A 15,162-nucleotide genomic window follows, 5' to 3' on the forward strand; every position below is an offset into this window, starting at 1 on the left:
ATTCAGGTGAATCCTCCAATATCCATTCTCAAGTGAATTATTCTGAATTGGCCAAAAAATAATTAAAAAATATTGTGTCAATCAGAACTTGACACATGTTAAAGCCATTAAAATAATATAAAAAATTAATTTTAATCTATTTTTTACATTTTATTAAAAAATAGCCAATTTAGGTCAGTATTTTCTGGTGCATCGACATTCAGGCCAATATCGACAACACTGGTTCACACCTTCCCCCCATGGGAAAGAACTTTTTCTCATGCGTCCCTTCAAGAAGTGGCTTCCCTTGGGTGGGGATGCAATAAACGCCCTCTTGATGATATTTCGATCTTAAGAATATGAAATAAGTCTCCATATGGGAACTGGTAGTTGGAGGGAGTTTATGCATTTGACAAAGTGGCAGCAATCCATTTCTGGATTTGGCATCTACCATTTTATGAGGTGGTAGTTGCTAAATCCAGTTTTCAATGCAAATACAAAGGCCGTCTCACCTCCTTTCTCAAATGCATAAAGTGCCTTAACATCATTCTCTGGCACAACTGCCACTCAGTGAATCATATTTTTGATCCTATATCCGACCAAATTTGATTGTTCAGTTGCATTTGATAAGCTAAAACTATTCGAGTATAATTCGATTCTGATTTTGCTATCAAATCTGATAAATATCCAAATTTGAAGGATATATGAATCTGTTTATATGTAACATATAGCGATTACGTAATGATTTATTGTGATAGGTATTATTATGTACAGTGATTACTGTGATAGCGATTACTATGTATAGTGATTATTGTGACCTATGTATAGCGATTAGTACGTATAGCGATTACTTTGATATTGATTATTGTGTATATGATTACAGTGATAGCGAGTGTGCAACGATTATTATATATAGGAATTACTGTGTATAGCGACATGTAAAAGTACAAATGAGAGTAATTTTGATTTGATACAAATAATATGTTATTTTGTGCTACACAGAGGTCAGAAGATAAGTAGAGCACCAGGTGAAAAGCTCAAAGGGCGGTGTCAGTGGCCTGCAGTTCTGTCGTAATATGGACATCTGAGTGAATATCAGAATGATCAATTATGAAATATGCACTTCAGTGGCTTTCTCGTATTGGAACACTATGACCCACCCGGTCAATAAGTGAAATCATAAGATGAACACATTCCAGTTTGATTCTTTTGAGATCACCATGACCCTAGAAGATGTGCCACAAATTACGGGTCTTAAGTGCCATAGAATTGTTGTCCTAGCATGAGATTCAAACTATAATGCAAGGGACAAGTGCACGACCCTTCTAGGAATGTCGATGGAGGATTGGGGTCAATGTATTTTTGGTGAAAGCAATTTCACATTAATGAAAGTTTCTTCTTTTCGTAATAAATGGGAAGGCCGGTCTGCTACATGTGCATCTGAAAGAGCTGACCAAGAGTTGCGCAGCTTCCTTCTTTATTTTTTTGGACTTACTCTATTTTCGGATTTGTCTGGTTCGAGGTTAAGTTACCTGTGGCTGCAGTTCTTGAAAGACTTCGATGAAGTAGACAACTATGCATGGGGTGCTACTATTCTTGCATTCTTATGCAGTCAACTTTACCGTGTGAGTAAGGGTACAAAAACCGTCGAAGGGTTTTAGCCATTTGTTAAGGTAAATATTTAATACATATTTGGTAGTTATAGACTAATGTCGTTGAAGGTTATAGTCTTACTAATATATTATTTTTGTAGGCCTGAGCATGAGAGCATATTGTCGCCTTTTGTCCTCAGTGTGGCCCTGCGATTTATGGTTTTTCCAAGATCGACCGATAGGCTACAATAAATGTCAAGGAGGATAATGCTAAGTTCATTTTAGATGGTCTGCAATTAAATGAGGTAAATGGTTTAAAATCGTTTATAATCGTTTCAGCATTTATCATTCATTAGTATAAATTGTTGAAATGTTTAGCATTCTTAAGTAATCATCGCTGCAAGAATTTGTCTTCGTTAGTACAAATCATTATCGCATTAGCATTTAGCATTCATTAGTATAAATCTTTCTAATGTTTAACATTCTAAAGTAATGATTGCTTATAAGATTTTGTATTCCTTAGTACAAATCGTTATTGCTTTAGCATTTAACTTTTATTAGTGTAAATCTTTGAAATGTTTAGCATTTTTAAGTAATCATCGCTGTAGGATTTTGTCTTCGTTAGTACAAATCATTATCGTATTAGCATTTAGCATTCATTAGTATAAATCGTTCTAATGTTTAACATTATTAAGTAATGATCGTTGCAGGATTTTGTATTCCTTAGTATAAATCGTTATCGCTTTAGCATTTAACTTTTATTAGTGTAAATCGTTATAATCTTTAGCATTCTTAAGTAATGATCGTTGAATGATTTTGTCTTCGTTAGTACAAAGCGGTATCGTTTTAGCATTCATTATTGTAAATTGTTGTAATATGTAGCATTCATTAGTGTAAATCATTTTAATACAAAACATTCATTAGCAACAATCGTTGTAATATATTTAGCACTCGTTATTATAAATCATTTTAATATTTAGCATTCATTAGCATGAATAATTATGCCTATACCTAAACCATAATCTCCAATGTACAGGTTGTGTGGAGACTGTATGAAGATGGGGAGGACGAGGACCAAGAGGTTATTGCTGAGGCTGCGAGACTGTCTGGCTGCAATATTTGGCTATTTAGCAAATCTGAAGCCAAGTTGCAGCATGGTAGTCAAGTTCTCCTGTAAGCTGGCTTGGGACAGTCTACCCCAAAGCAGCTTGTGGAAGTGAGAAGGAAGATGAATAGTGGTGGGGTCAGGAACGAGAATTAGCACGAACGCTTTAGGAAACAATTGGATAGCTGGAACAAATGAGGTGTTTGTAACATAGCATATGATTATAAAGAACGACAATATGACCTCAACTATTTTAAAAAATATTAGGAACCCATGCATCAAAATCTGGAGATTGAGAAGAAGCAACGTGAAAATATTGGGAACCCATGCATCCCTCCCGTCCCCCCAACATGTCATCTCCCAGCATAGAAAAAATGTTCATCGTGTCCCTCTGCCTACAACAACGATTCCCTCAGTTGTAGTACACGGTGAGGAGCAAACACAACTCACAAAAAAGAAGGTAGTCTCTGTCACAAGGTTAGAGATGTTGGAGAGAGAGAATAAGGAGTTACGGAAGTAGGTGCAGAATTTGGAGAGATAAATGCGATCACAATATGGTACACTGGTAGAGATGATTACCAGTGGTTTGAATAAGTTCGAGGAAACCAAGAGGCCACCGAGAAAAGAGAGTCCACCAAGGAAAAGAAAGAGACGATTTGTATATCATAGTCCATCTGAGTCTTCAAGTGCTACTGAATAAACATTATGTGATTTTTGTATCCCGATAATTATTTATTGTAATTCTATAATTCTTTGTTGTAATTCTATAATTCTTTTTTGTAATGTGACATTCTATAAATATATAATTCTTTTTTTAATAAGTTCAACACACAAGTGCTACTGAATAAATTGTTGTAATGTTCGGCCTTCATAAAAAAAAATTGAAGAAGCATTTAGCGTTGTGTACTACAGAAATTATGATTTACTTTTACGACCTTTCTTCCTAGCGTGATTTACACAAAAAATGATAAAAGGCTGAAAGGATTTGTACGTATAAAGGCTACATGTTATCGCGATTTGCTTGATACCGATTGGCTTGCAATCAGTTCTATAAGAGATCGCGATTTGTTTTTTATAGAAGAAGTGTTCTATCACGATCTGTACACCCATGAACATAAAGCAAAAATGATTTGTCCAATCGTGATTTGTGTTTACGAGCTTTGTCTATAAGAATGATATGCCCTATCACGATTAGGGTTTAGGTTTTTGTGTTTTAAGGGTTTAGGGTTTTAGAATTTAAGGTTTAGGGTTTAGGGTCTAGGGTTTAGGGTTTGGTGTTTAGTGTTTTAGGGTTTAGGGTTTTAGGTTTTAGGGTTTGTAGTTTAGGCTTTAGGGTTTGGGGTTTGGGGTTTGGGGTTTAGGGTTTAAGTTTTGGATCTATCTATATTTCAAATGGATCATCTTAAATAAAAAACATTTGGGTTTATTTGATACCCAAATAAATTTAATTAAAAAATATATATGTAAATGTATATATATATATATAATAGTTTAGATTGGGTTTGCCTTTACGAGCTTTGTCTAAGTGAACAACACGTCATATCGCGATTTACACAATGACTGATTCATAAAAGGTAAAAAAAGAAAAACAATAAACAAATCGAGACGATGTTTAGACTTAGTAAAGAACAAATTGAGTTAACTTCAATGATACAAATCAATGTAACTTTATAAATACAAATTGATTTCGTTCACAAAGACATATCATTGTCACGGTAACTTCATAACTACAAATCGATGTGATTTACAACCACATTCATTTACAAAAAATATGAGTATTTAGTTATAATACATCATAATCAATGGTTTGGCTTAGATACAATACATGACCATCATAGATATGGAAATAGTTTAGACTCAGATCAGGGTTTGGACTGGACCTATAAGAGATTTGGATCCGTTTAAGACCCAAATAAATCTAATCTAATGTAAAAGTATTTTAGATCCATTTAGAGACCAAATTGGATCCTACTAAGAAAATAAGATATCGAATCTACTTAAAGACTCAATTTGATCTCATTATGTATATTAACATTTAGACCCATTTGGAGATCCAATTGGATTCCAGTAAGTAAATAAGGCTTTTGGATCTACCTGAGACCTAAATGGTTCTCATGAAGGTAAAATGAATTTGTTCTGAATTCAATTCGAGGTCCAAATAACTCCTACTTAAGAAAAAAAAGAATTGGATTCACTTATGATCTAAATGAATCATTTTAGTGTACTGTGAATTTTACTAAAATATAATAAGTTTTTGATCTATCTAAATTCCAAATGGATCATACTTAAATATAATAACTTTTGGGTTCATTTGAGACCCAAATAAATTTAATTAAAATATATATATGTAAATTTGTATCTCTCTCTATATATAATAGTTTAGATTGGGTTTAAATTTGATGAGAGCTAAATAGGTCTCACATCCAACCCAATCCAATCACTCCCCTACCTAAACCCATCTGACAATCAAATACATCTCATCCCACCAAATCCATTTGAATATCCTATTACGATTTGCCTTTACGAGCTTTGTCTATATGAATGATATGTCCTATCGCGATTTACAAAATGACTGATTCATAAAAGGCAGAAAAGAAAAACAACAAACAAATCGACACAATGTTTAGACTTAGTAAAGTATAAATTGAGGTAACTTCAGCGATACAAATCGAGGTAACTTCATAAATACAAATCGATTTCATTGAGAAAGACAAACAAAGGTATATTGTTGCTTGATATTGATTGACTTGCAATCAATTATAATTCATTTTTGCAAAAGGCAAATGAAATGATGTTTTTTAATTAATGTGCAATGCAATTTATTTGTGTGCACTTTTTTAAAATGAGCGGTATGTGAAACGATGTTTCCTTTATAAATGAATGACAGGTCGCACAAGTTTAGGAGGGTGTCGCTTCGCTTTGCTTCGTCAGTAAAGAATAGACGAAGTGACATTTCCTTTATAAATGATGAGTTTGTGGTTTGAACATATAACAGACAAATTATGTAAATCTCTCTGGGTTGAAATAAAAATTAATTTTACTAAACACGTCAATAAGTTGGACTGTTATTTGTAGCAAAGGTAAATCGTTGTCTCCGACATAGATGTCATTGTGTAAATCACTTAAGGACATTATCTGGTATAACGATTCAAATACAATATATGTACAACAATTTGAAGAATTTTGCAAAAGTTTTGAGAAGAAACTTGGAGAAAGAATGGCAATTTTTGTGTTTTGAGCCAAACTTGGAGTATTCGAGCTTGGAGGAACCGAGTAGGATGCCTTCCATCCTCATGGTATCGTGATGGACATGAAGGGCATCCACCATTGTTGTTTTAAGTGCATCTCTGCTACTGTTCGTGACCCATAATGTTGCATGTGTTCCTTGGTGGCAATTTTAGATTACACTTCTTATCTTGTGACCACTAGGATTGAAGAAACATGTTTGTGGCTTGAACTGGCCAATTTTTGTCTCCATCAGTTTGGCTAAAACCCAATTGCTCTATTAAATTTGTGTTGTGGATGTTGTTATTGCTTCTTAAAACTGTCATCTCATTGTTAGAGTTGGATTGTGTTGCACCATATTTGAAACATGCATGTCTTTTGAATGAATACAGATTTGTTAAGTTATTTTCTTGAAAGCTTGTGTGGTTGATTATCTTTCGTGTTTGAGTTGAGCATTGTCTAACCGGAGTTGGGTTTCAGAGAAAGGGCAGTTGAAAATTTGATAAATCACCATTGGAAGTATATTTTTTGTGCAGGTCAAATTTTAACCACCAAAAAATTAAAATCGAAAATCAAAACTTGTGCATTTGTGCTTGATGTGTGTTTATGCATTTTGGTTTGTCTGACCCAGTCCTGATAATCAGAGTGTATCTTCGTAGATATAGGTCTATTTTGTGCTTACTTAGATTTGTTGAAAATCTAATGAACTCTCCTATATTTCCAGTGTTCAGTCCGCTGACAGATTTTGTATTGCAGTCACCAAAAATAGATCTGAACAAAGAGTACAGTCATTCGAGTGACTGTATTTCTGGTGCATCATTCAGACCGGTTATTCATACCATATCATGGCACCCCGATATCAAAAAATTACAATTATTGATTCGTTGGAAAGATATTTTTGTTTTCTGTGTTTTCTGTGTTTTCTCTGTTAATCAGTTTTTTCAAATTTAGTGACCTACTAAGTCAAATTCTAGTAGTATCAGTCATTGTCATATTCCATAAAATTTCACTTTGACTGCTTTTGCAATAGAATTTTATTTCGATGTCTTGATCACGAACTGACTTATTGTCGGTGTGCACCATATTCCATAAAACTAAATAAAAGGATAAAGAAACTACACAAAAATACCTTTTCAACGATACCTGATTTGCAGAAAAACTACGAACGAGATACAACCCTGACAACATTCTTAAAACAAGAGCTGAACAAGCATGGTTATTCCTATCCCAATTATTCTATACTATTTTTTAGCCATTTATACTAGAAACGCAAAAACATAATAAAAAGAATAGAGGCATATCGAGGTGTTATATTTCCAATGCCACCAAGGTTACCATGATCTAATGAGTGGTTGGAGAGAAACATCCTTTAAAAGTTAGACTATTTGTTGTTCCAGTCTACAAAGCATGTTTCGTTTCCAATTTTGTAACTCCAACGAGAACCTTAGAGGGGTTTTCAGTTCTGACTCAAAATAGAAAACTTATTGACATGTATCTTAACTTTCCAACAACTTAAAAATATATGTTTTCAACGTTGAATCAGAGAGATACATATCTGAGAACAATGAATGTTCAACAAAAGTTTGTAAATATGCGAATATGCGAATTTTCTTCTAAATACACGATCTTCCTCTTAAATATGCAAAATTTCTCCTGAATATGTGATTTTTCTCTCAAATATTTAAATTTTCTCTTAAATATGTGTCTAAGTATTGCATCCAAGATTTGCTACAGACTTTACCACTTATTTTTTACCCAAAAAATGAAAGATTATGAAAAAATATAAAGAAGAACAAACAAACTAGGCATAAATACATTACCAACGATACTTGATTTGCTAGAAAATGATAAACGGATGCAGGGATACAACCCTGATAACATTTTTAAAATAAAAGATGAACAAATGTGATTGTGCCTATCCTGATTATTCTATGCTATTTTCTAGCCACGTGCCAAAAATCTAAAAAAATAATAAAAAGTGCAGAGAGATCATGCTGTTCGCTTTTTAATGCCACTAAGATCAGCTTGATCAGATTAGTGGTGGGGAAGAAACATTCTTTGAAAGATAGATTGTTCAATTATTCTAGTTTGTAGGGCATATTTCTGTTCTATTTTTTAAACTCAAAAACATAAACCTTAGAAGGGTTTTCAGTTCTTACTAAAAACAGGAAAGTTACAGGCCTATATCTTCTTCTAACGACTATAAAAATATAGGTTTTCATTATTAGATCAGAGAGATACAGATATGAAAAAAAAATGGTTTTGCAGAAAATACGTGAATATGCAAATTTCTCTTAAACATGTGAATTTTCTCCTATATATGTATTTTTTTCTCTCAAATATGAAAATATTCTCCTAAATATGTGAATTTCTTCTTAAATATGAGAAATTTCTCTTAAATATGTGAATTTTCTCTTATATATGCAATTTTTTTTTCCAAATATATAAATTTTCTCCTAAATATTTTTTTTTTCTCTCAAATATATGAATTTCTTCCTAAATATGCAAATTTCCTACCAAATATGTGAATGTCCTCTCAAATATATGATTTTCCTCCTAAATATGTGAATTTCTTCATAAATATGTGGGTTTCTTTCAAATATGCGATTTTTTGCTTAAATATATGATTTTCTTCTCAAATATTTAGGAGAAATCACATATTTAAGAGAAAATTCACATATTTGGAAAAAAAATTGTATATTTGAGAAAAAATGCATATATTTGGAAGAAAATTTATATATTTAGAAGGAAATTTGTATATTTAAGAGAAAAATATCATATATATAAGAGGAAATTCATATGTTTAGAAGGAAATTTACATATTTAGGATGAAATTCGCATATTCACATATTTTTTGCTGAATAATTTTTGTTCTCAAATCTTTATTTCTCATATCCGAAGTTGAAAACCTATATTTTTATAATAGTTGGAAAGCGAAAACACAAGACTGTAACTTTTTTGTTTTAAGTCAGAACCGAAAAGCCCTTTAGGGTTCCCCTTTCTCAGTTTCAAAATCAGAACAAAAATATATTCTGCAGACTGAAACAACCAAACAATCTATCTTCTAGTGGATATTTTTCTCCAACCTTTCATCAGATTAAGGTGATCTTGGTGGTGTTGGAAAGCTAAGGCCTCAATCTGTCTCTTTTCTTTTTATTATTTTTTTGGATTTTTGATGCAGGTGGGCAGAAAATAATATAGAATAATCTGGATAAACACAATCACACCTATTCATCTCTTATTTTAGGAATCATGTCAGGGTTGTTTCTCAATGCTTGTTCATTGTTTTTTAGCGAATTAGGAATCGTTGAAAATGTGTTTTGTCAAGTTTCTTTGTTTTTTTATGTATTTTTCAAAAATCCTTCATTTTCTAAGTAAAAAATTAATGGCAAATTCTAACACATATCTTAAATGCAATACTTTGACACATATTTAGAAAAAAAATCACATATGTAGGAGAAAATCACATATTTAGGAGGAAATTCATATATTTGAGAGAAAATTCACATATTTTAAAGAAAATTTGCATATTTTTTGCATGACAGTCTTTGTTCTCTGATATGTATCTCTCTGATATGATGTTGAAAATTTACATTTTTATAGTTGTTGAAAATGAGATACATGCATGTAACTTTCTTGTTTTGTGTAACAACTAAAAACCCCTTTAGGATTCTCGTTTTTGAGTTCTAAAACTGAAACAAAAACATGCTCTGCAGACTAGAATAACCAAACAGTCTATCTTTCAAAGGATATTTCTCCCCAACCACTCATTAGATTAAGGTGATCTTTATGGTATTGGAAAGTTAATGCCTCGATTTGTCTTTGTCCCTTTTGTTGTTTTTTCAGATTTCTACTGCAGGTGGTCATTAGCATAGAATAATAAGGATAACCACAGTCGTGCCTTTTCATCTCCTGTTTAGAAATGTTGTAAGGGTTGTATCTCAACATTTGTTCATAATTTTTCAGCGAATTAGGTATCGTTGAAATAGTATTTGTGTCTAATTTCTTTGTTCTTTTGTGTGTGTTTTTGAAATCATTTATTTTTTAGGTAAAAAATCAGTGATAAGGTCTGTCATAAATCTTTGATGCAATACTTGGGAACATATTTGGGGGGAAATTTGCATATCTGAAAGAAAACCACTCATGCAAAGGTTAAAATGGTCTTTTTAATGACAGATATTTGCAATTTTGGACATCAAACAAATTTTTGAAAATTATAAGGTTTTTCGTGAAATGCATCATTTTTGTCGTACAATACTTATGATAATTTTTCATACTTTTATTATCTCCCTTTCTGCCCCTCTTAAAACATATTGGCATCAATGCACTCTTAAAAAGTGTTTGCCATGTAGAACATTTGTCGGTCGAACAAGCAAAGCGACAAATGTTCTGGATATAAGAATCTTGAGTGAGAGACAAATGTTTTGGACTTTTGCATCCCCTCAATTAAATTGAGCACAGAACACACATGATAGGTGAATCAAATGCGGGACAACACCTCAGCAGGGAGTGTGGTGTTCCTCCAAGAGATTCTTCGGTGAATCAAACACCCCCTTAACATGATTGCACATCCACAAAATCATTTTTCGAGTTGCTGGTCCATAATAATTCTACATCCACACACAAGGGCTAGTACCAAGATCTAATCAGTCACCAGCAAGGCACAATCTAATCGGTCAAACCCACCATTAGGTGTAAAAAAACTAATAAAAATATGTAAGTGTGCACAAGTCTCATTGAGTTTGAGATTAAAGGAGCAGCTAACAACCATGGCTATATGACACTAGCCAATCACACGACAGCATTGCATGGGGCCCACAACTACAAAGTTTAGACCCCACGTGAAATGTTGTCATGTGTTTGCCTGTGTCAAATAGCCATGGCACTTAGCCATTCTTTGAAATACTGCTCTAACATCTTATGAAATTGGGATCCTCAAAGGATTTTTAGCTTGACCCCCTTGCCAAAAAGCCTTGCATTTTTGGCAGTTTTGAAGATTTTAGATCCACGGATTTGAGATCTCTCATTTTAGTAATTGGAGGATTTGGCATGAGTTACCAATGGGGCTCGGCGTGGTTGGTAAGAGCTATCAGTGTACGTCTCCTTGTGGTGGGATGTTGCAGGTTAAAAAACCTTAGTGGTACATTGAACAATAACTGGTGGGGTTATGCCTAACCCCATCTTGCCTTTCTAAAAAAAAGGATTTGGCATCTGTCGAATTTGACTTCAATCCAGAGATCTGTAACAAACCAAACTCATCCCTATTGAAAAGTGGATTTTTTTTTTTTATAATTGTGGAAACTCTACCCAAAGATCCGGAGCCTTACAGATATAACACAATCCAAACCACAAGGGATCTTACATTAACCCAACAATCGACTAATTAACTTTATTCATCAATAATTAAAGTTTAAGAACATAATCAAATAAATGTCCTTAATTATAGAGTCACACTGTCCCAAAAAAAATATCAGAAAGTAGTCATGAAGCCTCATAAGCCCCATATAGTAGATGTCCTCATCATTGGGCTTCAGGACCTATGAAAAACATAAAGAGCACAGGGTCAAAATTAAAGATCCTGTGTACGAATTTTTCTAAAGATACAAATAGGTAAGAGAAGTATAAATCAATTCATATAACATTTTTAGAGGAACATGACTACAACTATCTCATAATCCAAACAACCAATCATGCATTTAATAACAATTAGCATGCAACAACAATATCTCACATGAAATGAAAATAGGTAAAGGTGCATAAACTAATTTCAGAATAGTAAATATGCATGATATCAATGCACATGCATGAATAGCTTATTAAATTCTTGTCAGAGTTTTCTTTTGTATGCATGTCGCTATTAAATGTACACAATTTTAGTTTCACTTTTCATTAAAACCTGCGGATATGAAAAAATGGGCACAACAATTCCCGAAGTTCAAGATATCCTAGTTATAGCTTAACACATAATTTGTGTTTTATTAATGGGTTTCAGATTTGGCCCTCGACCGATATCAAAAATCAATGTCATACATCAGAACATTAGAAATCAACATTTAATGTCGGAACACCAGGAAAATCAACATCTACTGATATCACTTTCTTGGTATACCAATAATAACTATGTTTGCACACCACCCTCAGGCAAAGTGACAGAAACTCCCTAAATCGTGGCTGAGAAGTGAACCACCATATCATATTTAGGAGCACAATCGCACACAGAGTTTTAGTATCCTTACGGTTCTCCAAAACCGCCATCTAGGATTCCCATAATGTAAAAGGAACATTCAAGAAGAAACATTAATTACACTATTTTATCTTTTTTATCTTTTATCAAAAGACATTCTTTTCAAAAGATTTATTTTACAAATCAACATGCAAAATACAACATGTGACCTTGGCCCGTTACAAAATTTAACAGTGCAATTAATTCAGAAATCAATAGTTTCAAATGGATTTTTGCAATGCATAGAATAAACTTAGAGCAACACCTGCTCATGGTCCACATGGCCTACAGTGGATCACATCTGACCACTGGTGCATCTTATGCAACGTGAACATGTGATCACATAATTATCCAAACATGTTCACAAATGCACATTCATTCACACACAATACGAATGTGCATGAATAAACAATTTACATATGCATATGAACACATGCTTTCAATATACATTTTTATTTTCATGATTCATCTCATGCATAATATACAGACGTACACATGATCATGCTGATGCAACAACAATGTAATTTCAGAATTCACGTGTTCACTATATGCATATTTAAGCCAACACAAAACTCAAGTTCATGAGCATATGTAAACAACCACATCTTTACCAAATTCGAGTATGCTCGGGTTACCAATCAAAACATACTGAGCCCGAAGGTATGTTAATCATACACGGCATAACACTAAGACCTCATTGGCAATCGGTTAGGCTTAGGCAAAACCATCACAGCCTCAACCGATAACCATATGCAGTCTCATATTAATTTCTCCACGTATGTGGTGTCTCTTTACGACACAACCATATAAAAATTTTGTGACATTTTTTGATACAAGAACAGTCACATAAAAGCATGCATAATCAGTCACATAACATATTTTTAGTAATATTCATAAGGCATGACAATCCTGTAAAAGTGTGCATAACAGTCATATAGAAGCACACATTATGTAACGTTTTATAAAGCATGAACAGTCTTATCATGACATACATGAACAGTCACATGATTATGTATTTAACCAGTCCGATAATTTGTCATGTAACCAGCTGAAAATCAACTATATGACAGGCTGAAATTTTTGTTATGAAACAGGCCATAAACTGACTATATAATAGGTTGAAATTTTTATTATGTAACAAGCCATAAATTGGCTATATGACAGGCTGAAAATATGTCATATATCAGGCCAAGAATTCGGTAATGTACATGCAAAAAATCAACTATATAATAGGCAAAAAAAAATCAGACTTACTACAGTTCATGTGGCAGCAACAAAACAAGCCATATTCAATCTAACAGTGGCAGCATACCTGATCTTAACTTAGAGTTCAAGATGAAACTTTAAAGATTGTTTTGATGCTGGCCTAAATGGCAGCATCAAACAAAGTTGGATATGGGTCCTAGACGATGATAATTGACTGGGCTAAAACCCACTGACATCAGCTCCATTTCATCATTTTTTTTGTTTGAGTCTATTCCAGCTGACTGCAGTCAGCTGGAGTGTAACACATGAGATCTGCTCAGCTGACTACAGTCAGTTGGGCTTGACAGGCTTAGAAACTGCTCAGCCGACTACAGTTGGCTGGGCATGACAGATTATAAAATATGATCAGCCAACTGTAGTTGGTTGGGCACAGAAGTGTTTGAATTATACTTAGTCGATTGCAGTTGGTTGGGCATATTAGTGTCTCGTATTATTTTTTGAACCCTGCTCAGCTAACAACACTTGGATGGGCCTGTGTACTAGAGAAACTGCTCAGCCGACTTTTGTCAGCTAGGTTGTTCACAGTTCATAAAAAAAATGAAATAAATTTGAAAATCAATCCTAAAACCATAATTTACGAAATTTGGGTTTTGGTGACATAATGTAAAACATGAACAGTCTTATATAATGCATTAAACAATTATATTAGTATGTTATATGACCAGTCTGAACACTTATCATGCCACAGGCCGAGAACTGATCATGTACAGACCAAGAACCAGCCATATAATAGACCAATATCTTAATCATGTAACAGACCAAAAATCTAGTTATGTAACATGCTGAAAATCTATCGCATAACAGGCCAAAAAAAAAAAAATTTATTGACATCCGTAGATCCGGACCAAATTTGCACGTTTATGAGGCTTGTCAGATCTGTCCACCATTACAATAGGCAGATCTATCCACATTTGTCCATACCCATGGTAGGACAGATTTATCCTTGTGAACAGTGGAACAAATCTAACTATATGCACCGAAAATCGAAACAGCATGCATAGGGTAAAAGAATAAAATTTATGGATGGTTATAATATATATATATATATATATATATATTATAACCATATATATATATATATATATATATATAAAACTAATGTAATGTTATCTATCAATCTCTCTCTATATATATATACCTAGTAAAATCATATTCTCATTTTTTTCTTCTTTTTTCATTCCACCAAAAACATTACATAAACCTCATCTGTGCTATTTCTCTGCATTTGAATCAAGAAGGAAGCCTGTACCTTTTTTTGAAGCTCAAAAGAGACCAGGAGAAAGATCGAATGATCGGAGAGAAAAAGAGCCTTCTTCTCCTTCTTCTTTTCTTCTTATTTTTTCTTCTCTTTCTTTCTCTCCCACGGTTTCTCTCTCTCTCTCTTTGTTTCTTCTTTCTTTCTTTTTCAAGTTTTATATCAGAGGGGGCCTCTAGAGGGTGACGCCCCTCTAGGGCTTCCTCACGTGGACAGGAGATAGAATTTTCCATATGGGATTCTATCTCCAACCTCCTTTCCTAATCTTTCTAGATTTTTTTTGTTGACTTTTCCAACTCCTTCCTCTTTCTAATTACTTACTTTTTTTTTAAAGCAACCAAAGGGGCTCTTATAGAGACCCCACTATTTGGTAACTACCATATCTAACTGAAATTTCAAATTAATTAATTTTTAATAATTAATTAATAATTAATAATTAATAATTAATAATTATTCAAAAAATCTAGAGGGTGTCTTATCCCTCTAGGAGTCTTTTTAACCTTAAATTTTCTTAAAT

This window comes from Nuphar pumila, chromosome 8 (genome assembly GCF_984573655.1).
Source record: "Nuphar pumila chromosome 8, dmNupPumi1.hap1.1, whole genome shotgun sequence".
In the NCBI taxonomy this organism is placed as follows: Eukaryota; Viridiplantae; Streptophyta; class Magnoliopsida; order Nymphaeales; family Nymphaeaceae; genus Nuphar; species Nuphar pumila.